Here is a 23,243-nt window from a genome sequence, read left to right as displayed (position 1 = left end):
GTATTTTGTTCATTTAATGCCAATAACAATCTTGATAATGTTAGAAGCAGTGTGAGGTTCTTTCAAGAGGAAAAACACCAAACCAGTTACTTGTTGAAAACATCACACAAAATCTACTCTTTTTTTTTTTTTTTACCTGACCCATTTGGCAAATTCAAATGTGCATAATGTATGGCTGTAGTTAACCAAGAATATCAGGCAAGTGTCCCAGTCCTCCTACTAGAGCACCCAAGCCTTGGGTAACACAAAATACTTTATCTGGTCCTGTGTGGTCAGGGCAATGGCCAAAGCTCTCAGAGGCTGCAGGCAGCACCCACAGCCTGAGTGCAGCTCCCCAAGCACTGTCTCCAGCTCAATTCCTCACGTCCTCTCTGCTTCCTCCAGCCTCACCTGTTTTATTGACCAGAGTAAAACCAGTGTAAACACTTAAACATTCATTATCACACAGATACCTTGTCCACAGGCACACTGATTGCTACCAAGTTGCTTTGATACAATGCCAATGCATTACCTGGGACCTAGATGCCAACCCTGGCATTTTGCTTATTTTATAAGCAAGATGACATTTTGTAATCCCAGTAACAAACCATTAAAGATGGGCAATTAAATACATTATATGGGGAATTAAATGTAAGGCATAAAGAGCAGCAGCAATTTCTCTGGTCTGTTGCTGTACAGAACCAGACAGATGTGTTTGTGTTGTTTGGTTTAGCAGAAGGATCCCAGCAGCAAGAAAGGGGATGGAACTTGATTCCCTGCACCAGCTGGGCAGTCTGGGCTCAAGCCCATGAAATGCTGCCCAGTTTCCTGACCTGGGTCAAGCAACTACCTGCCAGCATGAAAGCTGATCTGCATCCTCAATGTTTGCAAATGATCTTTCTGTTCATAATGCAAACAAATGTTTCTGCTGTTCCAGCTTTGAACTCAATGTATACTTAATAGCCAAGCTCAAAACAAAGCTATAATCACTGAGGTGGAAATAATCACAAATACTGTTTAATGTCCCAAACTGGTGCCTTTTGATGGCTGAGCTCCAGGGACTAGCACTACCATGCATGTTTGGGGGGCATTTCTTTGGAGGTCACCTGCAGCCACAGGAGCCAGAACTGCAGGACCTGGGCCTCCAATGCTGGCATTCAGATCTGACCTCCAGAGCTAATGCAGGTGATCTGCAGCATGGTCCCTTTCCCTCTGCTCTGCCCCATCACTGCACTTGCCTGTCCAGTTAACAGCTTCTACTGGCCTCATGTCTCCTCTCTGCTCCACTCATTTCCCCATAGGAACCCAGTCCTGTTTTTCTCAGAAATGCTTCCATCACTCTCCACTACAGGGAGACTGTGTCTTAGCCCACAGACAGTATTTAACATACTGCAAAATGTTTATTTTTAACTAATTTACACTTTATTATTCTTGCAGTCATCCATCTCTTACGCTTCCACCAGGAAAGGTGCTCTGTGAATTGCTCTTTTAACAAACAGGGAAAGTATTTAAAAGCCAAAGAGAAACACAACAGTGATGACAGCCCTGACAGAAACCTGCTTGACAATTCTTGCCTGTATTTCAACATCCCCTCAGCCACATCACATAATATAAGATCCTCTTCTGAGCAGACTCAGTCGATATTAATTAAAGGCACAGGCATTTGAACACAGCCACCAGGCTGCTTTCTCCATCTTTGTGACAAAGGCATCACTTTCTTGCTCCCACTCTTCCAAAATAATCTCCATCCCAGGGTAAATTTACATTTCAAGGAAGAGTGCAGAAGGTCTCCAAGAACCTCATTGAAGTTCTCCTTTCGGTGGGGCAAGACAGATGCTTTATTTGCCAAAAAACAAACAAAGCCCCAAGCCAGGGGCAAACATCTGCCCCAGGAAGGGGAGCAGTGGGAGCCTGCACTGGGGGCAGTTTTCATTGTCTGCAATTTGCTTTTGCAAAAGGTTAATCCCTAACGTATTTCTAAGAGGCAAACACCAATCTGCTGTACATGCAGCTGCATACAATGGAAAGATTTTTATGGCCAAGGACAAAAAGGTCAGGGACGCTCATCACGTTCACATTTCTCCAGGAAAGCCATGCTGAAGAGCAAGCTCCTGAAAATGAGCCTCTGTTCACAGCAAAACAAGCACAAACTGAGGAATTTAAAGCTGCAGGTGCTAGGAAAGGGGCAGGAAAGTAAAATGTGCAGGTGCTGGAAGGGAGCTCATTTGTCCCAAGTTTCCCTGCATTGTGCTACCAAGCTATGAAAAAAAAAAAAAGCCACGAAAAATTGGATTTGGTGGACATGTGGTTTATAGAATGCTAAGGGTTGAAAGGCCTGATAAAAAGAAAGAGAAAACACATTTTTGTGAGCACCAGAGCAAAGCAAGACATTTTTTGCCTCCAATACCAGAAGCACTTAAATTGAGCCTGAAAATAGAATATTTTTTAGATCCCATCCTTTAGATTATCCTTGGGAAATTATTCTAGCTCCTAGCAGGACTGGTGAGCTAAATCTTGCAACTGAACTACATCACCCTATACAACACAGAAGAACAACAGGAAGACAAGCATTGAGGCTATCAGTGCTTGCATGACTTTTACACCCCTTGGGATCCTGCTTTCTCCAGAGGGACTGGCCCCTGCTGATCCAGATCCCATGGCAGAGTTCCCACTGTGCAAGGGCAGCAGTGAGGTGGCACTGCCCTCTCTCTACAAGCCAAGCCCCTGCAAATGAGGCAACCCAAGCATGAGACACCAAAGGAGTTACCAAGGACAAGTCCCCCTGCAGACTACTGTGCTGAGCTGACCCAGAACAGAACTGCCTTCCTCAGCACCTGGGATAGAAGCAAAGTCCTTCATGAGCATGGCTGGCTGAACAAACTGGGGGAGTCAGTTCCTTCCAACTCAGCAGTAGCAATGAGGATGGAATACCAGTGTAATACCAACAGCAGCAGAAGGAAGACTGAAAATTGGGATGGAAAAAATAGAGAATTTAATTAGCAAAGCAAAGAGTATTTTCTGTCCAGATCTAACAAGTTACCACCAAACACTGAATGAGTACAGCAGCTCTAATTCCATCTGGCAAGAGACTTGTAAATTTTGCTGAAATGGTACAAAATACCAGCCCTACAACTTACTCTGCCACTTTTACCTGTTCCCAAACCTCTGCAGCTATGCTTTTGGGCAACTGTCCTGACATTTGGTAGAGGCAGGTACAGAGCTGATACAGACACAGCCATTTCCTTCCAGGTTATTGTCCCATCCTCCTCTCTAACAGCTCCCATCTCACCAACCACTCTATTCAGGTAAAAAGGTTGACAGCTGAACTATAGCACTGGAAAGAAAAGGTGCCACAAATAAACCTTCAGGTCATCTGAAAACTGTCTCAGAGACAATCACAATAAATCCCAATTTCTTTCTTGAGTTACATTACCAGCTTTCTCCTCAAAGCTGTGTATGAGAATATCCTGGAACACTATCACACTTCAGTATATTATTTCCTGTCTATTTGCAAGAACAGTTTACCCTCTAATTCTTTTTCACTTCATCCATTTCTAAATCTGAGCATTTCTGTTTCTGCTGCATTAAAATCTGTCTCATAGCAGGTCTACATTTAAAAAGCAGTGACTTTTCTGAAGTCTCTGACAAAAGAAGCTGGTATTTTGTTTGAAGTATGACAGTTACATTAATTTTCCTGTTTGCTGACAACTTTCCAAACTACCACACTTCTATGCCACTGTGATCTGTAACAGCTAGAGAGCACGGATACAGAAAAATCTAACATATTCTTGATTTATTCTAATCTGATCTTATGTTGGGGAAGTTGAGAGGATATTTCCTTAACCTTTTGATTCATTTTTCACGGGGAAAAAAAAAACCAAAACATGCCCATAAATAATCCTGCCTTCTTGTAGGACTTACTGAAACAATTCTCTCCAAGAAAGAAAAATCATTTCTATTTCTGCTACCTAAAAAAATCCAAACTCCAGAACAAGGCCTCTCTTCTGTCAGGAGCAGTGGGAATTAATTCATAGCACATGATGACATGTACAGGCTTTTCTAGTGCAGACACAGTGGAAATTTCTCATCAGGAAGCACTGCTCTGCCCTTCAGCTGGTGGTGGATTATAGCCACAGGTCCCACATGCTCACTCCAAGGAACTAACCAAAGTTGAAATTTCCACATTACAGGTAAGTTTCAGCAGACCCAGTTTTTCAGAAAGAGATTCCAGCATATGCTGCAGATCTTTGTAAGACTACAGACCACGTGCTGGCAAACCCATTCGAAATGAACACAACAAACAAAACAAAATACAACAAAACAAAACACAACAAACTTAATCTGGTGATATTTATGCTGAGAAAATTTGCAGTATAAACTTTTGAAAAAGAGACCTTTCCACCTCACCACGAACACAAAGTCCCTTTAACTGCTGCTGCTGGTTTCACTTGCCCAGTGCAAAGCCCAAGAGCACATGCAGTACCTCTGCTCCTCACTGCTGCTGCTCCTTTCCAACCTCTTTTCCAGGTCTCCAGGACAGTGTGAACACCCTGGTTTGTCCCAGTTCAGCCCCACCTTCAGCTACCAACAGAGCATATCCGTGCAGCTCTCCAGCCTTGCTCCAATGTATGTTTTATTCCCACCAGGGCAGCTCAGAGTGCTGCCTGAGCAGCCCTGGACAAAGATTACGCTGCCACAGCGGTTTCCACGCGGAAGGGCCATTTCTGGTTAATGCCTCTCGTGCCTGCAGCAGCAGAAGCTGCTCCACACAGCCCCGTGCCCTGGAAATGGGCAGGGGAGTGGGATGGGGCTGCCAGCCATGGGACACCAGCCCTTCTTTGGGGCTGCTGTCTGAGGCTGTTTTCAATCCCACTTTACAAATGGCAGCTTCGATTTGTCAGAAGTGAAAGTGGCTTGCAAGAGGGGATGGCAAACTGCTTAATTCCACAGTGGTATACAGGTTTAGATATACTCATTTTATAGCACTTGAGTACACAATCACCATCTTCTTTGGATATTAAGTGCCAAGCAATTAATCTAAAGGGATTATTTCACTTTAGTTATGCAATTCAGATCACAGCGTTGTTTCAGCTGCACTAGGAGACTATTTTGAGTGCTCTGAATATATGCAATGCACTCAGAGTTAGCCAAAATACTGATCCAATACTTCAATGAGCTGGTAGCTGCAGAAGTAGATGAAATAGCTAGAAAACACACAGGGGTGTGTAACAGAAGGGATGGACAGCGGGCAATGATTTTGTTATTGTAACACTGAGGTCAATCCTGCAGACTACACAAAAAGAAAGTGCCTGTCATCTGGTTTTGCAATGCTTGGATCTCGGTGCTGAAAATGTTCAGGTACCTACCAACAACAGGGTGTTATTCAGTAAATTACATTTTCTAGACTAAAGCTACATTTTTATCCTTAAACCTGTCAGTTTTCCCCAAACTGGAAGCTAACAAAGCACCAAAGAAAACTTTGAAGAGAGACATCTCAGCATTTCCTCTTCCAGATCCAATTATTAATCAGCTATACAGTCCTGCATCCTGCCTGCTTAGGGCCAAGAAGCACTTCCTGATCTGTCTTTGGCTGTAAAATGATGGCTTTAGTCATAATTAGTTACAGCAAAAGGAAAAAAGGAATTACTCTTATCCTTATGTAGATACTCCACCACTGGTAATACTAACCATGAGCTCTGAAGACAGGCCATCAAAAATAAAGGTCAGGTCCACTATGTCTTCAGCCTGGTTCTGGCTGTTTATGAACTTTCACTAGTTCATAATAAGATGCAAGAGAAACATTGAGTTCCATCTGCAATACAGCAGACACAACACAGGCAGACTACAGGAAAAAGGGATACGCAGCAGGAGGATTTGTAGGGCTTTCCCACCCCAAATAAATCCCAAGCTTTCCTTAGCTGGAAGAATTCTCACACTAAGGTCCCTTGCCTGTATTACCAACTTCTTGCTGGCACAATAAGGGAAATTTCAAAGTTTCTGGTACTTTCAAAATATTCAGTACCTGGAATTGGCTGACAAGCACTAAGGCATGTAGTTTGCTAACACTGATTTCAAATAGGTTTGGCAAAGCAGGAGCTCCCAATGCATGGTTGCAGCAGGGCCTCGTTTGGCTTTGCTGCATTATCAGATAGCCATGGATGCACAGAGTTATACAGCAAGCCACTTCAGCTGTGTAAGTTTCATTTCAACAACTAAACCACTCTTACATTCCAAATTTAACAGCAATAACCACAGGAGATAAGGCAGAGTGTCCTCAATGCAAAATCACCACACCAATTTCCTTCACAGAACACCACCTACCAAACCTATGTCCTGTGAAATAAAGGGCTGAAAGCTCCACCTTGCAGTCTCTTCCCATGCCATAGGTGACACACTCCAGCCTCCTTCAGTTCAGCTGGCTGACTGGGACAGTCTGCTTGCTAATAAAGTGCTTCCCAGTATTTACACAGCAGATGGTGGGTCTGCCCCTCTTCATTCTGTCCCTAGTTTCCTGTGGGTTTAAATGAGTGTCACCAGCACCTGCACTTGCTTTAGATTATATTAACTCACCCTATGACCTATCACAGTTCTTCACTATAACACAGAATTATCAGGTGGTAATTCTGTTAGAAGTCTCTAGGCAAGAATTCCAAACAATTCTAAGTGATAACTGCTGTTTCAACAACCATCCTGTGCCAGCACAGGTCAAGGCCACAGAATGTCTAGTGCCTCCAACCTTCCCTGCTTTAAGGAGGCTTTCTTGGGATGAAGCAGCTTTGCTGTCATGACAGGGATATGCCTTTACTCCTGATCTGTTGGACTGAAATAACAATGAGTTGTGCCAAAGCCTACTTTCTAGTGTCTCTGCAGAAAAAAGGTGATCTATTTTTTAGGAAAAAAATATAGGAGCTGCAAACATCAAAGCAATAATAATCTAGAGTTAACTCATCAATTTTCATTTCACCTAAATCAGCTCATCCAATTTGCTGTTGTTGCACAGCTGCATTTACTACTATACCTATTTAACATGTGCTGGGTAAAAGAAAATGGTAAAACCACTGCCAAAGGCTTCAGGAAATGAAGGTCTTCCTTGTCCCAGCTGCTCCTGGCTTCTCTGCAACTTTCACAGTCAAGAGCCTGCTTTGTACAAAGCCAGTAGTGCTTCAGCTCCCAGTGAAGTGTTTCAGAGCACCAGCAGCAAGGACTGGCTCCCCCTGGCACCTCTGCACTGCTGCTCTGACATTGGTTCCAGCACCTCATTCCCCTTCCTCTTAACAGAACAGTTTGTGCTGTCCCCTCTTGCCTCTGCATTCAGGATGTTCAAATGCAGAATAAAGCCTCAAAGTCCTTCCAACCTTGTCATTAGAGCCATTGTACTTTCAGGAAAATTAAAGCACCAAGTACTCAAGTGTAAAAAAGAATTTCCACGTGGTGTGGAGCATGGTTGAAGGGACAGACACAAGTTTTTGCACAGCTGTGAAAGGACAATGATGCCCTGTTAAGCTTCCTTCCTGGGTGGTCCTTAAAACTAGGCATGACATTTATACTGTTATCAGTACATATGGTAATCTCTGCTGAAAGTTCCATGTGCTGCCCCTTTTCTGATGAAGCAGTCAACAACAACACAGGGAAATCTGTTTCTCCTTTAACTCAGGACAAAATAAACATCATCTTTTGATCAAAATGGGACTGAAAGTTCATCTTAACACTGTACATTCCCTCTTCCCAAAACCTCCAGTGACTGGGCCTGGCACCAGCAGCCTTGAAGAAGGGTCTGTCCCCCCTGACAGCTCAGTCTGGTTTGTTTTCACCAGGCACAAAAGGCGACAGACTGACAAGTGCATTAAAACTTGAAGCTATCTCAAGGCAGTCAGACAGAAACTCTGTGTACAGACCCCCCCAGGGGACTCCTCTCTGATTTAGCTTTCTAAAAATAGCTCCTTAGAGGGGACTGAGGCTTTTGGGGGTTGCTTGTTGCTTTTTTAACCAGTTTTGAAAAGGCTCCCTCATCCATAGGCTTTTTTTGCTTTCAGCAACTTGCAGGTCAAGAAGCAGAAGATATACTGACAAAAGAAACCTGACCTACATGTTGCCTCACTCTACTGGGTTACATGGTTCCTATGCTTATGTAAGAAAGAGAAATGATGCACACCAAAGAGGGTTCAGGAATCACAGCCTCTTACTGCCTCTTCAGTAGCTTTCACCCAGCACTGGTGAATTCCTTAAAAATTCCTCTACCGTATTTCCCCCTTTCTGCAAAAAGCAATTAAGAATATTTACTGACCTCACAGGGGAGACAAAGTATTTTACTTAATTATATCTTGTAAAGACTCTAAGAGCACCCAGTGAAAGGCTTTATAGGAATGTGAAGTGCATCATAAACTTAAAAAAATGTACCAGTAGAGACAAAAGGTCATACCTGAAGTGAAGTGTGTCAAGTAAGTATCCCGTTTGAAAAAAAAAATGTTGTAATTTAAATAACTACAACAGGCTGTCCCGTACTTTAACTGAGATTTTACTCAGAACACTCATCAGAAAGGCAGCAATTTCACATGCTACTCAGTGAACTGGAAGGAATCTAAATAGATAAATAAGGTGATTTGCAATCACTGATAACTGTTAGGAACCACTAACAATAAAAGTTGTTTTATTATCTGTTTTAAAAAGACAGAGTGAGGGCCTACATAAGCAGAGATGTCTCTCACTACTGCTTATTGCTATCTGTAAGTAAAAGCCTCCTTTCAGTTTTGGTGTTAAAAGCAGAAATCAGCTCCTTTCAGTGCCTGGGTTCCTCCAGGGTTGAAGGACAGGATCTCCCGAGCTGCAGGGGAGCAAACAAGAGGCAGACAGGGCAGGGGGTGTGTGCAAGGGCAGGGGACAGGCTGCTGCCTCTCCACTGGGTTAGCTGCAGATTTTGCCCCCCAGGGATTTCACACTAAAGCAGGATCCCATGCCCCGACTTAGCAACTTGCCAGCTGCCAGCCAGCATCACAAGTCAAGTCACGGATCAGGGCAAATACCTCAGAGGCCTTGATGTAATAATTAGACAGCAGTGACTGCGCCATTTCACAAGCACCCACTGCTGCCTTGCAATCCTGCTAAGCAGAAGGATTCAAATCCAGTCAGGAGCACAACCTGACCATCTTGAGAGAGAGAGGGCTGGCAGGTGAGGATAACCCTCCCAGAAGAGCCTGGGCACTTGTACTCCTGCTGGAAAGCTGGCCCAAAAAATGTTTTTGACTGTTCACTTAAGTGTCCTTAGGGTTACGAAGAGTTTATGCAATTTGCCATCTTCTCTGTCCCAAATCCTCACAGCATTTTTTTCTGTCCCCTAACAGTGCTCTCTGTTCCATGTGTGAGCCTCTGGGTGTTAGGGCAGGTTTTGTAAGGCTGATGCCCTTCCTGTTTTGCCTGATGAACATCACACTGTTCAGGGTATTCAAAGCCCTTTATAAAGCAGGTAAATCCCACCAGTGGCTTCACACCCTTTTTGGACCAGACAAGGACTGCTTAAGGTAAGAATTTCTTTGGTGAAGGACCTCAGTATATTCTTTCTACTGCTCTGCTGCTTCCATTAGCTTCTTCTGCTCTTAGGCAGTGTCCTATCCATCCAACACAGTGTCTGCCATGCATCAGGGTACCCCAGGGGAAAGACAAAATGAGATCTGCCTTTCCCAGTCTATCCTCCCATCTTCTGGAGGCAGAAAAAAGAGCCCATGTTCATTTGTTCCCCTCAGGATGTCAGTACTTAAATGTGGTTGTGGCCCAAGACTGATTCCTGCCAGTAATAGTGATCACAGTGTGATGATAGTGTGATCTGGGTAAGGTATGCACCCTGATTTCTGAAGGAAGAGAATGAGAGGTACAGCTTCCATCAGCTGCAGAAAGGCAGATGATACTGTGATTCAGCACTGAGGCTGCTTGTTGGCACCAGCTCCTCACCATTATCATGCTGTTTCTTAAAAAAAAAACCAAAAAAAAAAAACCAAAAAACCAACCAAAACTTCAAGTTTGCTTAAATCTGGCCAAGTGACCTTCTACTGCTCCAGCACCTCCTTCTAATGACTGCAAAACTTCCAACCACAGTATTTCTGATTCACTCACATGTGTCCAAAAAATCCTACTTACAGGCTTTTGCCAGTGGCAACCAAGCTGAAAAAGCTATTTGTGGAACTAAGAAAGACATGATGATGTAGAAGGGTGAAATATAACAACCAGGGCATAATCTAATTCCACAAAAATGAATTCTACTTTCAAACCTCCTCAAATTAAATACAAAAAGTATTTCCTTAGAACACATTTCTCATTGATGCAGCCACAACTCTCCTGACTCTGAGTGCCTAAATAAATAAATTACACACACCACTTTTAATAAGGATAGATTTCTCCATTTTGTCTTTGACCATTTATTGCAAGCTCCCATTGTACAGCCATCTCTCCCATATTTTAAGTCATTCTGGCCCTGTATTTTACACCTTCAACCTCTCATTTTATTAGTTTCCATGTTAGTAGCATGCAGTAACAGATGTCCTAAGCCACTAACCCTCCTTTATACTGAAATGAAGACCTCAATGGTAGGCCAGGGGAGGACATGAACAAATGGTGCCAAAATATACTCTCTCTTTCCTCTGGTAACAAACCACCATACATTGGCCTCCTAATTGGCTGAAGTTTAAAAATCCACACAGCATGGTGAATTTTTACTGTTAGAGGAAACATTTTGGGGTTTGTTCACTTAGTATTAGAAACCTAGTGCTTCCTCATTACAAATCCAACACATTTGTAATAGAGACATCCCAGGGGGAGAATAAAGGAAACCAAATAAAGCCTAAAGCAGACAGCAAACAAGCTATAACAACTGCTGGATGTTGTTAGCTCTTCCACACATTTTCAGGAAACACTCTTAGCACATAGGCAGATGACTATTACCTGTATTTTCCTGCATGAGAACGGTTCCAAACTGCAGTGGAACATTTAGACTGGACATTAGGAAGCATTTCTTTACTGAGAGGATGTTATACACTAGAACAGGTTTCCCAGACATCTGGGTGTTGTCCCAAGACTGATGCCTTTGGACAATGGCCTTAATAACAAGTTTTAACTTTTGGTCAAGTGAAGTGGACAGGCAGTAGGACTGAATGGGCATTTATAGGTCCTTTCCAAATAGAAAAAAAAAAATCTGTTCTACTTCTATTCTAGCTTATCCCATCTCTAAATATATAATCCTTATTTTTCACAAACATTATTTGCTGCTTCTAGCTGCCTGGTTTTTATTCATGGCTAAATGTAAAATGTTGGTTCAGGTATTCTCTGACACCTTTCTCATCCATAGAAACTGGATTCTTTTGGTTTTGTGTACAAGGTTTCCTCTTTACCCTGCTGCCAGATAGGCTGAAAAGTGTACTGGTCTAGGATCTAGCTGCATATCTGGAAAGGGGGAAGACTTCAGAGGCATCACACGCAGACCAGCTCTTCTGGCAACCTAAATGATCCCAATGTGTGCCTGGTCATTTTGAAAGTCTGACACCTACTTTCATAATTAAATGAAGGAATCTGCATTATTCACAAAATCTGTTGCCAAGAGAAGGTTCTAATTGCTCCTCTGCCAGTAGGAGTGAACACTAAGAACTTGCAACTTTTTACATGCATGGTATTAGCACGTTTTGTAACTATATCCTGGAAGAAGAGAGAGCTGCAATCTGTGGATAATGTTCAGGTTAAGTACTTCAGTAATCTGCTACCATCTGACATTCACAGACAAAAAAGTCAATGACTTCATTTAATGATTAAAATGAGTTTCCTTTTGTATCAGACTTGGCTTAAGAAGGATGAGCTGGATTCATTAGAAAATTATGTTTAATTTATAAGCCACTTCTACTTAAATTAGCTAACAAAGATGAGGGGAAAAAAATAAAAAAAACCCCAGAAAGCTGTTTTAAAACAGATAAGTGTGATTTATTGCACTGCATTTAGAGGACCTGAGAATGAATCTGACACCTGCTCATCTTTAGCCATAGCTCAGAAACCAGTATTCCTCTAAATGGACATTTAAATGACAATGCCAGTCTGGAGTTTACAGTTTGCTTTTGGGCTGCATTGCTTGGATTTATGGCCTGCAAGAGATATCAGGTACAGAGTTTATGTGCAATCCATCACTTCCCAACTGGTACAATAAAGCCAGAAGGATACTTCACCTCCTTCAAATGGGATTTCTGACCTGTCTCAGGACCTGCACAGACACTGAAGTACAAGTGTAACCCCATTTAGGAAAGAGAAGCCCAGAGGCAGCAGCAGGCCATGCTGCAGAGCAGAGGAAGGGAGCTCTACAATATCCATGAGGAGGTCCAGCATCAGGGTGCTGCAACACACCCTGCAGGGCCACCTTCTCCTGTGCTCAGGGTGATGCCTGACCCACAGCACAGCATCTCACCCACTGACCTAATTAAAAGGCTTAAGGGTGTGAGGGAAGAGAAAAGAGGGGTTTTATATCCCAAAGTTGTGTAAACACATACTCACTTCTTAACAGCTCTCAGGAGCACTGAAACTCCCCTCCCCTTACCTCTCATATTTGCACTACCAAACACCAAGTGAACTGCTGCTGCTCTGAGCTCCTCGAGCAGGGCAGTGGACAGCATCTGTAGGCAGCTGAGAAGAACAGCAGTACCCCTGAGGAAATGGAGTTTGTCTTTTGGGGGCTATGTCTCTTCCCAACACAGAGGAACCAGAGAACCAAAATCAGTCACACAGTGTCCCCTGTGCCAGGCTGATTCCAGCACATCCAGACACGAACTGCACTGCTCACCTAGGAGGCAGCAGGACTGCACTGTGCACAGGTATCCTCTGTGCAAACACACTACAGCAAGCCAGTGAGTAATCCCAGAAGTGCACTGTGTGGTACCTTGGCCTTGAAACACTCGGGATAACAGGACAAAGAGATGGGAAGACACAACACCTTTCACCTTTACCAATCAGCCTTTCCAGCAGTTTGGTAAAATTTGTGCATTTGATCACCATAAGCAAACACTGAGCTTTCATCTACACTGATGTGTACAGCATGTCCCAGAAAAGTGCCCTAACACTAAAACACTTGTCACTGAAGTTTTAATAAAATCTCATCCACCTCTACTTTTTCCCAGAAGAAAAACCAACTAATTCATCTTAATTACTCTGAAAGTAGAACAAGTTCTACTCCATGCAGACTCAGTTTCCTGGATTCAAGCCATGGAGTAATTGACTTTTCATTCTACTAGCCTTTGTTTTAGTAACTAGTGCTGAAACTGGCAACTAGTGATGAAGACTATTTCTGGAGGATAAAAATCTGGATTGGCCAGAACCAGTGAGAACAAAACAAGGTATTTAAATTTTAATCTTTAATTACTTTTTTTTTTAGAAAAGCACCAAAACATTAACTATTTCATCTCACATGAGCATGACTGATTAGCAGCCAATTATATAACTCAGTAAATACAAAAGTAAGCCAAGACATACTACACATGCTACACACTCTGCTTGCACCACCTGCACTGTTAATACACAAATACACAGATCTAGCAGGGGTACATTAAAAACCCATAAAAAAAAAAACAATATGGAAGTGCCACTTCACCTGTGTTTTCAAATGCACCTTAAGCACAGCTAGGGCAGAGAACGTGACCCCAGGAGCAGAGAATAGCTCAGTAATAGACATTGCTAGTACACGGAGCCCAGCATGCTCAAAGCCTAGCAGGATCTCTCAACAAAAAGTTCGTGGGAATTCAGCAGTTCCCCTTCCTTGTTTTTTCGACCAAGTTAACTCAAGGGAGGCAGCTCATGGTGCTATTTTAAGATAATGGTATCATTAAGGGTGAAACTCATGCAGTTATTTTAAAACACAGCAATGCAGTTAAACTGCATCAGGGCTCGCTCCGAAGCAAGGAACAGCCGAGTTGAAACAAAGGGGTGCGAGACAGCAAAGCGCTGCCCCGCTCCCCGCGGCACTTCACACACGCACAGCTGTCCCTGCCGAGCCCCGCCGCCGCTCCGGTGTCCCCAGCAGGCCGGGACCCTCGCTGCAGGGCAGGCTGTGACAGCACAGCGCTCGCAGCCGGGCGGGACGCGGGGCTCACCCCGTCCCTGCGGAGCCGCCCCGCTCACCTGGCACGGCGGCCGAGCCCGGGCAGCCGCGCCCTGCCCGCCGTGACTGCACCGCCCGGGAATGGCGACCACCGCGCCCAGAGCAGCCCCGGAGCCCCGGCACGGGCTGCGGGAGCGGCGGGCACTCGGGCACGGCCGCGTCCTCTGCCCGCCGCGGCTCCCGCTTGCTGCCGGCTACTCACCCAGGCACTGCCCGGCGGGGCTCCCACCGCAGCGCGACGCCTTCCGCTCGGAAAACTTAGCTCTCCGCCGCTACTGCCATTCCCTAACTTGCCTAAAGATCCTGCAAAATCCCAGAAAAGGCTAGGAAACCAGAGGAGACGACTTAAAAGCTGACGGTCAGGACAGGAATTTATGGAATGAAATCTTTAAGGGCAGGAGCAGATAGAGGCAGCCAGCTAACGCTTTCATGCCCTGACTCCGGCCAGCAGCTTCACTTGGTGGGCAGAGCAGGGCTCAGCAGACGATTTCAAATACCTGGTGCTGTGTGCATCGGCCCGAGTCCCCGGCGCAGCCCGCCCGCCGCCCTGCCCGCTCAGCAGACCCGCACGATCCCGGTGTCACGGCTCCCCAGGCCGTACCATCAACCCGTTTGTTGTAAGGGAACTAAAAATAGCACTGGATTTTTCACTGGAGCACTTGCTTGAGTGAAGATAGTGCCAGTCAGCCCGTGCATTAGAGAGCTGTACAGACCTCTAATACAGCCTAGATCATCTTGGACATACAGTCACTGACTTTTTTTCAAAAGATTTTTTTTTCTCTCTTTTTTTCTTTTTTTTTTTTTTTTTTTGAAAGACAGCACAAAATAAATCTTCTGTCTGACCACTAAAAGACGAGCTGAGTGGGGTTGTTTCAAGAATATCCTCGGGAAAGAGTGAGTCACTTAAGCTGCTTTTATGATAAAAGATCCCTGGAGGAAGTGTATCTCCTTAGTCTCTGAGCTGTTCGGAGATCCGTATGCCCCCCTGCAAATCAAAGTTTCACACTGTTCGGTTTGTGTTGGTTTGTAATAGTATAAGCAACCTGCTTCCACTGTGGAGTCAGGACTAGCATGGGAAACAGCAGAATTTTATCCTGGCTAACACCTCAAGAGGATTACTAACAGAAGCATACATCCTGCAGGGCACTGAATAAGGTCTGAAAAAAAGTCTACAGAATGGCACATGAGGAAAGTTTACAGCACAGGCTGATAAATCCAGAAAATATTCTCAGGAGGAATTATTTTTGCAAAGCTTTTTGTTGTTGGATCCTGAAAAAAAAATCACTGAAGACCAAAGTTGCACAAGATGTCATTCAAGACAAAGATGCCAGAGCTGCTGCCAATATCTGAGCTGGGATGCCAGATGCAGATTTGAATGTAAAACTTCCAGTCTGTGGATGCCAGCCTCTCACTGTGGCACACAAAGAAATGGGAAGGGGCAGGTGATGGCCGGGGGCAGCCACTTGTGGCATTCTAAAAGGCTGGTAAAGCCACAGTGATTCTCCTGGCAGTTGCTCCAGCTGTGAAGTGTAGCTGGCAACAAGCCAGGATGTCTGAACCACGGCAAGTTAAGTCATATTAAGATACATATATTTAAAGAGAAGATTTTAGGATAGAAGTAAATACTAAAAAGTTAGAGACTTACTGGGAATATCAGAGGAGAGATGCTGGGGTTTGCTTCACTTTCATAGGAAGAAGTTGAAAAGACTGTTGGTTAATGTAAAATCGTCTCCCACACTGGTTTCACCTCACATGCCTTTAAGCATTTAATAGATTTTATTTGTTCTGTAGCAGAATTGCAGTATTTTTGCCCTCGTGAAAGTGCTGGCAAGTTCCTTCTACTCCTTTCTAGTGCTGACCAAACATGCTGGAAGGCATCATATAACATCTACGTAGCAGAGAGGTAGCCACAAGCATAACAGTGTCCTCATGCCTGCTCCACTCCCCAGCTATTATTTATAGAGAGAAAGAGCATTAACAGAGCACAACGTTCTCACTAATTTAGTCTCACTTCACCATCTGTTACTTCCCATGAGTTGATCCTAATGAGAAACTACTTCAAAACACTTCTGAGGACCAGCTGCACCCAGTGAAGTCACCATAGGAGAGAAATATTCCCCTCCTAATACATCATATTCCTATGTTACAAAGCAGCTCCTTCCCTACCAAAATCCATGGGAACACTGCTGTTAAAATGAACACAGCCCTGGGTTGCAGCCTCTTGCAGTCATGTTGAGCAAGTATCACACTCAACATTGTTTTTCTGAATAATTCCCAATCCTACCCAGTTAGAAGGGCAATGAGAGAGCTACAGACATCACCCGTCCCCCAGGTCTGAGCAGCCTGCTTTCTGCAGCTGCTTCTCCTCCAGTGAGTTCATGGAATGATCACAGAAACTGGAATCTCCCCAGGAGTAACATGTGACCATTAGCCTCACCTTTTCCATGCAACTCCTTGTAAAAAAGAGTCTCCATCTCTGTAGGCACCCTTTAAATACTGAAAAATACAAGGCCTCCCTTAAGCCTTCTTTTCTCAGTGCTGAACAAACCCAGCTCTCTCAGCCTTTCCTCATATGGCAGCCTTCCCAGTCTTTGGATCATGTTTGCAGCCCTTCCCTGGACCCTTTCCAGCTTGTCTATATATGTTGTATTGTGGGGACCAAAACTGAACACAGTATTCCAGGTGTGGCCTGACAAGCAGTGAGTAGAACTGGATAATGATAACCCTACCAGGGTGCACTTGGTCCCATCACACAGATCACTTGTAAGGATATTACACATTTCTGGGCCCAATATTGATCCCTGTTGGACCCCACCTGTGACAGGTCACCAGCCTGAAGAGGAGCTGCTTGCCAGCACCTCCTGGTGCTTCCTGACAGCCAGCTCCACACCCACTGCCAGGACCACTTTCCTAGACCATGATGTGTCTGTGTGTCCAGGAGGAGGCTGTGGGAAACAATATGGAAATCCCTGCAGAAATCCACATAAACTGTGTCCACCACCCACTCCACTTGAGCTGAGCAGTTCCTTTGCCACAGAAGGTGATCAGCTCTGTCAAGCACAAATTTGTGAATACATCCTGGCTTTTCCAATCCCCTGCTTCATGTATCTTGTGATAACTCCTAGGAGGATTCCTTTGGTAATTTTCACAGGAATTGAAGTATCACTGATGGGCCTGTAATCTCCTGGATCCTCTCTTAAACCCTTCTTGTAGACCCAGGTGAGTTTAGCCTTCTTTTGTAGCTTTCTCTGATGTCCCCTGATCTCCATGGCTTCTCAAAGATTAGGGAGAGCAGATTTACAATGAGACCATCCAGCACTCTCAACACCAATTCTCAAATGGGTATTTGTCAAGGCCCATTGTTCCATGGGATGAAACTCCTGAAATAGTTCACACACCGATTCTTCCTCCCCCAACAGCAGTGGGTTTGTGTTTGCACCAATCTGGATTGCTGTTCCCAAAGCCTAAGACCCAGAAGTGCTGGTGAGAAGGAGGAGAAGAGAGTGTTAAGAACTTTTCAGTGTTGTTGGTGACTAATTCACCTCTCCTGTTTAACAGTGAGCCAGTGATGTAAGTATTCAACAGCCAGCCACTCTCCAAAGAGTCAGATGTTGGCCGACACCACGCATGGAAAGACGAGTGGAAATACTGGACCACAGCTGCCAAGATTTAGAGTTCACTACTGGACTTGCAATGAGATTGCTACTGCCAAGGCCCTGCAGACAACTGAACCACATCACAGCAAGTATGCACCATTTTTCATTTGAACTGCTGAGGTCAAACCTCTCTGTCCTCCTGAGAAAATTCCTTCTGAACATCCACCTAAATCAGAGTGTGGTGGTCCCATAGAGTGGTGGGAGAGACTACAAGATGGATTTGGTTGGAAGCCAACCTGTAAGACTCTGCATATTTTAGTCAAAAGCACATGAGCAAGAACGATGCCCTGGAAAACAGCAGTTGTTTTTTAACTGTTTGAGAGCAAATTCCAATGCTTTGTGCTGTAGGATTCCTTATTACAAATCAGGTTGAGCCTTAATCCTCTCTGTTGCTGTACCTAAGTGAATCAGCTGGGCTTGGGAGTACACTGAAGAAACTCAGGAAGAAGTTGTGCCACAAGCCTGGAGAGTCCCTGGGTTCACTTGCTCTCCCCAGGGCTCAGAGGAGCAGAGTCTGAATACAAGTGATCACTGCCTAGATAAGTCACTGCTCCTAGTAAAAATTATACTAGAAACAGCCTCCTGCCTTTCCTGCAGTTCACAAACAAGGCAAGAAATCTCCTCCAGTTGCCTCACACTTCTGTTCTCCGTGGCAGCAGGGAATATTTAGAGCAGTATTTGTAAACAGCACGTGTTCAGTGGCTGGTGCAGCATGGCCACAGCACTCTGGGGCTGCGTTCCTCACATTTTTGGACACTGGTGGACACCAGGGCCGCCTGGGCAGGGAGCAGCTGTGTGTGTAGGTGGGCAGGGAACAAGGGGAGGGACGGCAAGATGGGAAACACAGCAACTTTGCAGCCTGCAAATGTCATGGTTCTGACTGCAGCTCCCTGAATCCAAACAAGTTTCCCTTTTGTGCCAGCTGGCTGATGTGAGGGAAGCTGTTTTGCCAGACATTTTACTTTCTTCCCAAGTACCACCACCAGCAGTAAATTAAATTTCTTAACTGACGAAACCAACCGCTTGGTGATTTCTGCTCTGCCTCTAGGGTTTGGGATCTGCCACTTAAAGTATGTGCTTCACATCCCACTGAAAAGATTCTTACTTATTCCTGGAGAGACTGCAACTTTGCACTGTGGGATAATTTTTAATACTTATGTGACTTCAGAACAAAATCATTTTCTTCACAGTGTCTGCTTAAGTGGGATTTCAGCCTCCTCTTCACTCTTTAGTACATTATGGCAGGAATGTTTTCAGAGGTGCCAGCTGGGCTACACCCATGCAAAATGGGAGTAACACCCAAAAATGTGAATTAAGTATCATATGCTTATGTAAATTTAGCTGTTGAGCATATCCCTTGTGTCTTCTGGCATGTGTTTAACAATATGACCACAAATATATTAAAGAAGGAGGTACAGAGGAAGACAGCTATGCAGTGTAGGTACTTGCAGAAGACTATGAGGGGAGTCTTTGAAGCACCCATAAATCCGCATCTGCTCTAGGGAATTCAGTATGACAAGAACACTTGGGGTTCTTTGTTAAAAGCACTAGAAAATGCGAGGATGTCCAGATATGGATCTGCCCTCCACTTTATCAGCAAGTGTCCTGCTGTCAATAAAATAATCTCTGCTGAAAGCAAAGCTGTCAGCTTATCCCTCAGCATTACTGAAGGCAGCATTGCAGTGGTAGGCATTACTAGACATTCTGAGGAGAAGCTGAACTGTCCTTTCAGTTACTGTGCTGGATAAAACTGCTGTACACATTTCATGGACAGGTGAGAAGTCAGTCAAACACAACCATAATAACAAAGAGAAATTATTTCCTCTGAGAGAAAGATGCAGCATCTGGTTTTGAATATTCCAGCACAAGAATAAATCATCCAGAGTGCTTTCCTCCACTTCCTTCCAACTTCACTGCAGTCCAAATACAGTTCAGCTGATATGTAAGAAATTAGTCTTTCTCCATATGTTTGTGTATTTGAGCTTTGAATTGGTTATATTCATGCAGTCCTCAGGGATGCCCAAATAACTCTGAATATCATGCTGAGATCTTCTCATGGAAGCTTCTGTCAGCTGTACCATGCAAAGGGCTCTCAGCTGCACACTATTTAACTTGCCCAATTACATTCTTGGCTGCTGTTATGCCTTGCAGCTTAGAGAAACCCTCTCCAAGAGCTAGGTCACAAGAAAAAACTGCCAAAATGTGATATTTTTCAAAGAACTTACTCCTAAGGGGAATGGGAGATAGGAGAAACATTAGGAAAAAAAAAAATTACTATGAAACTGCAATCCATAAGGACAACATCTTTTCTATCTTCCCCTTATATCTGGTTGTTACATTTGGAATGAACAGGTTCATAAACACAGATGCATGCACAAAATGGCCTTGAGATATTAACTCCCTTTCAGTTTTGATGCTGGAAAAGTATGGTGTTTGTGTGATGCATCTGTCTACTTGACATAAGCAAACACCAGCTGTTATTTCCTTGGTTTACAAAAAGAAGGAGTAAATAAAAATTTATTAATTAAACACGGAATTCAGAAAGCTCAGATGTGGATTCAAGACTTATTACACAATCATGTCAACTTCCAATCAAGGAGAGCACACGGGACCTGTGTCTCCCTCTGGATCACAGTGAAATGCTGGTGACAGCAACATCTTGTTATTTCAAATCCAGATAGGAAGTCAAAAAATAAGCAAAGGTTCTGAAGGTGATTATGGTTTTGAGGTTTGACCATGGAAAACAATCCCCCCTGTGAGCCAGAAAAGCACATTATTTGCACTTACATGGCAAACAAAACTTCTCAAACTCTTATCCCTCGAGAAACAGCCTATCCTCTGAGTTTGTTTCCAGCAATTTTTCCAACAGCTCAGTGACATGTGCACCAGGATGGTACAGTTCATCTGCAAGATCAGTTATGAATTCAGCTCTTTAAAGCTGTTCCCTCCTGGGTCATCAGTTCAAACAGAGCCTTAGTTTGAGATGACTGAAACTTGCCATAGCCTGACACCCGTAAATCAGCTCCAGTGAAATGAGAATCTGGCTTGACTCTCATGGCTGCTGGAGAAGCATCACAATAAAAATGGCTGTAATCAGTAACACCTCTGATATCCAGCTCAAGAAAAGAGGCTTTGTCTTTATATATCATCTGTAAGACCTTCAAAGACCCTACAAAAAAACTGACTCACAGCTAATTTATAGAATATCAATACACAAATCACATATATGGACTCCAGTAGTTTTCCTAGGTTACAGTATCAATTCCATCAGAGACCTGTCTCATCCTGTGTAACTTGGGCTCTGTCAAGACATCACTGTTCCTTTCCATAAGCTTATGCCTATTCCAAAGGTCCTGGGAGAGGATAGCAAGGACAGGGCAAGAATTAGCTGTGCACCACCATTTCACAACTCACACACAGAGAGGCACATCAGCTACTACTTGGCAGCTAAGATCAGTATATTATTCCAAAAATACAAACTCAGTAGCAAGTTGGAAGGTAAAGGTAAGTTTCTGTGCTTTGCATTGCTCTAACTCTGAGAGAGGGTCAAGGGAAAACACCCTTGGAGGGACCAAGACAAGAGAATAGTTTCTCCTATGGCTAATGCTAATAAAATATATTTGAGAAGGCAGTTACTTAAACAGATTATTCCTCTAGGCTGCACTAAGTAAATAAGTATCTCTATCCCCTTTCACAAATAGCAAAATGAATGTATCATAGAACAGTTTGGAAGGGACCTCAAAGATCATCCAGTTCCAATTCCCCTGCCATGGGCAGAGACACCTTTCACAAGACCAGACAGCTCAGAGTGATATCCTTTCTCTGGACCTGCTCCTGTGCTGGGGACCAAAGAGCTGAATATGTAATGGGGCAACAGTAAAGTATGACCTGAGAGGCAGCTCCAGGAACAGAAATGGAGTGTATTTGTTTCCTGTTTGTTGCCACTACTCACTCCATCACTAGCAAGGCTAAAAATAAATTACATATTTGCTTTGCCCAGGGTAGAGATGTCCTCAGCAGACACCTCCATTCTGAGTGGCAGCAGGGTATAGCCACGAGCTTATTTCCAATTTGGCTTGCTCAGCAGCAGTATGGAGTGGGCATCCCTGGGGAATCCTGGAATCTACCACTCCTAACAGCCTCCTACCTGAGCAGCCCATTTTTGCTGGCTGTTGGAGCTGAGCTGTCACACTCACTGAACAACTTTTGGCAGCTACTAAAAAAGCCCTAATTTCTTGGTCAGTCCAGGCTAGAGAAGAAACAAGTCATGAGTATATCTTCCAAAGGGCAGGATCAAAATGTGCTGAGAGCAGAGCCCTCAGAAAACATCTAGGCTTGCTGCCAGCCCTTCATGAAGGGTCTGTTTTACACCCAAAGAGAGGCATGGGGATAGATTCACTGCTCCAGTGATGTTTATGAGCTTTTTACTTTGACAGGGCTCATTAGAGCATTGCCCCATGCCATGCTCCCCTGACCTGTGCAGCAGGTTCACTGCAGCCCTGATGCCTGTGGCCAGGAACACAAGATGCAGTTTTGTCTTGTCCTCTGGAAAGCAAGAATTTGACTATTTAGACTGCAATCACCATCCCTAAACCAATCCAATATAGTTCCATGGTCTTACACTGGTCAGATGACCTTTTCTTCTACCTCCTACAATTGCACATTTTTCAAAGGAGATAAAGCACAGTTGGTTTTCCCTTCACAAACATACCATCCTTAGGGAGCACTAAGAAATTAAACACCCTGAAGCATGCTACATCCTAAATGCATCTGTGTCAATTACAAGCATGTTGGGAACTTGGAGGAACTAAGCCAAATCAATCCTGGCTCTGTAAAGCAGGACCATTCTCCCCAAGTGAAACACAGGCACACAGACAATCCACAAGCCTTGGTTCAGGTATTCTATATACATCTATATGCCACACACTACCACACCTGGAGTCACAACTGTTCAGTAACATTTGGAAGCAGCCAGTGTTATTTACTGAAGGATAAATAATCAAAATGTTTCCAACAAGCACAGTTCTAGGGCAACATTCAAACACAGTGTGATGCACAGGGTATGTGATGTCCTGCAAAAATCCTTTAAATAACTTCAAGTGGAGGAAGAGGACTTCAAAAGTTCTCTTCTCATTAATTTCTCATTAATACTACAAATGCAGCATGTTTCAAACAGCAGATGTGCATTCACTATCAGAAGAATAAATATCCCATTTTGTGTATCCTTCTCCCTGTTCCTTGGCTTTATATCTACGTCTGGTAGCACAACTCCTTCATTTGATGCCTATATTGATTTCTCTTCAAAGCCTATCCAGACAAAATGTGTACACAGGCATGGTATTACAGCCAGACTAACAGAACTTACAAACCCCTGATGTCCTTCCCCACACTCAGTGAGCTACAATCTGACATCACCAGCATTTACAAGCACACCTGTCATAGCTGAACCTTTCCTTCAAACAGTGATTACACAGAGATGAAATACAGTGCAAGTC

At 44.0% G+C, this 23,243-nt stretch overlaps 1 protein-coding gene across 13 annotated transcripts in view; it reads right to left on the bottom strand.

Annotated features, from left to right (window-relative positions):
• Window positions 1-23,243, bottom strand: part of ARHGAP24 (Rho GTPase activating protein 24) — a 234,974-nt gene that overhangs the window by 54,773 nt on the left and 156,958 nt on the right. Inside the window, exon 1 of one of the 13 annotated variants that reach the window (XM_079306508.1) lies at window positions 14,295-14,644. The exons of 8 other annotated variants lie outside the window; for them this stretch is intronic. The gene's annotated coding sequence lies outside the window, so the exon portion shown is untranslated. Of the gene's footprint in view, window positions 1-13,585; window positions 14,032-14,112; window positions 14,150-14,290; window positions 14,645-23,243 lie in introns of those variants that run through there. 4 more of the 13 variants (XM_079306520.1, XM_079306509.1, XM_079306507.1 and 1 more) reach the window with 4 other exon arrangements.

This window comes from Erithacus rubecula, assembly GCF_903797595.1.
Source record: "Erithacus rubecula genome assembly, chromosome: 5".
In the NCBI taxonomy this organism is placed as follows: Eukaryota; Metazoa; Chordata; class Aves; order Passeriformes; family Muscicapidae; genus Erithacus; species Erithacus rubecula.
The sequence above is the reverse complement of the archived record's forward strand: the minus strand, read 5'-3'. Positions and strand labels throughout refer to the sequence as shown.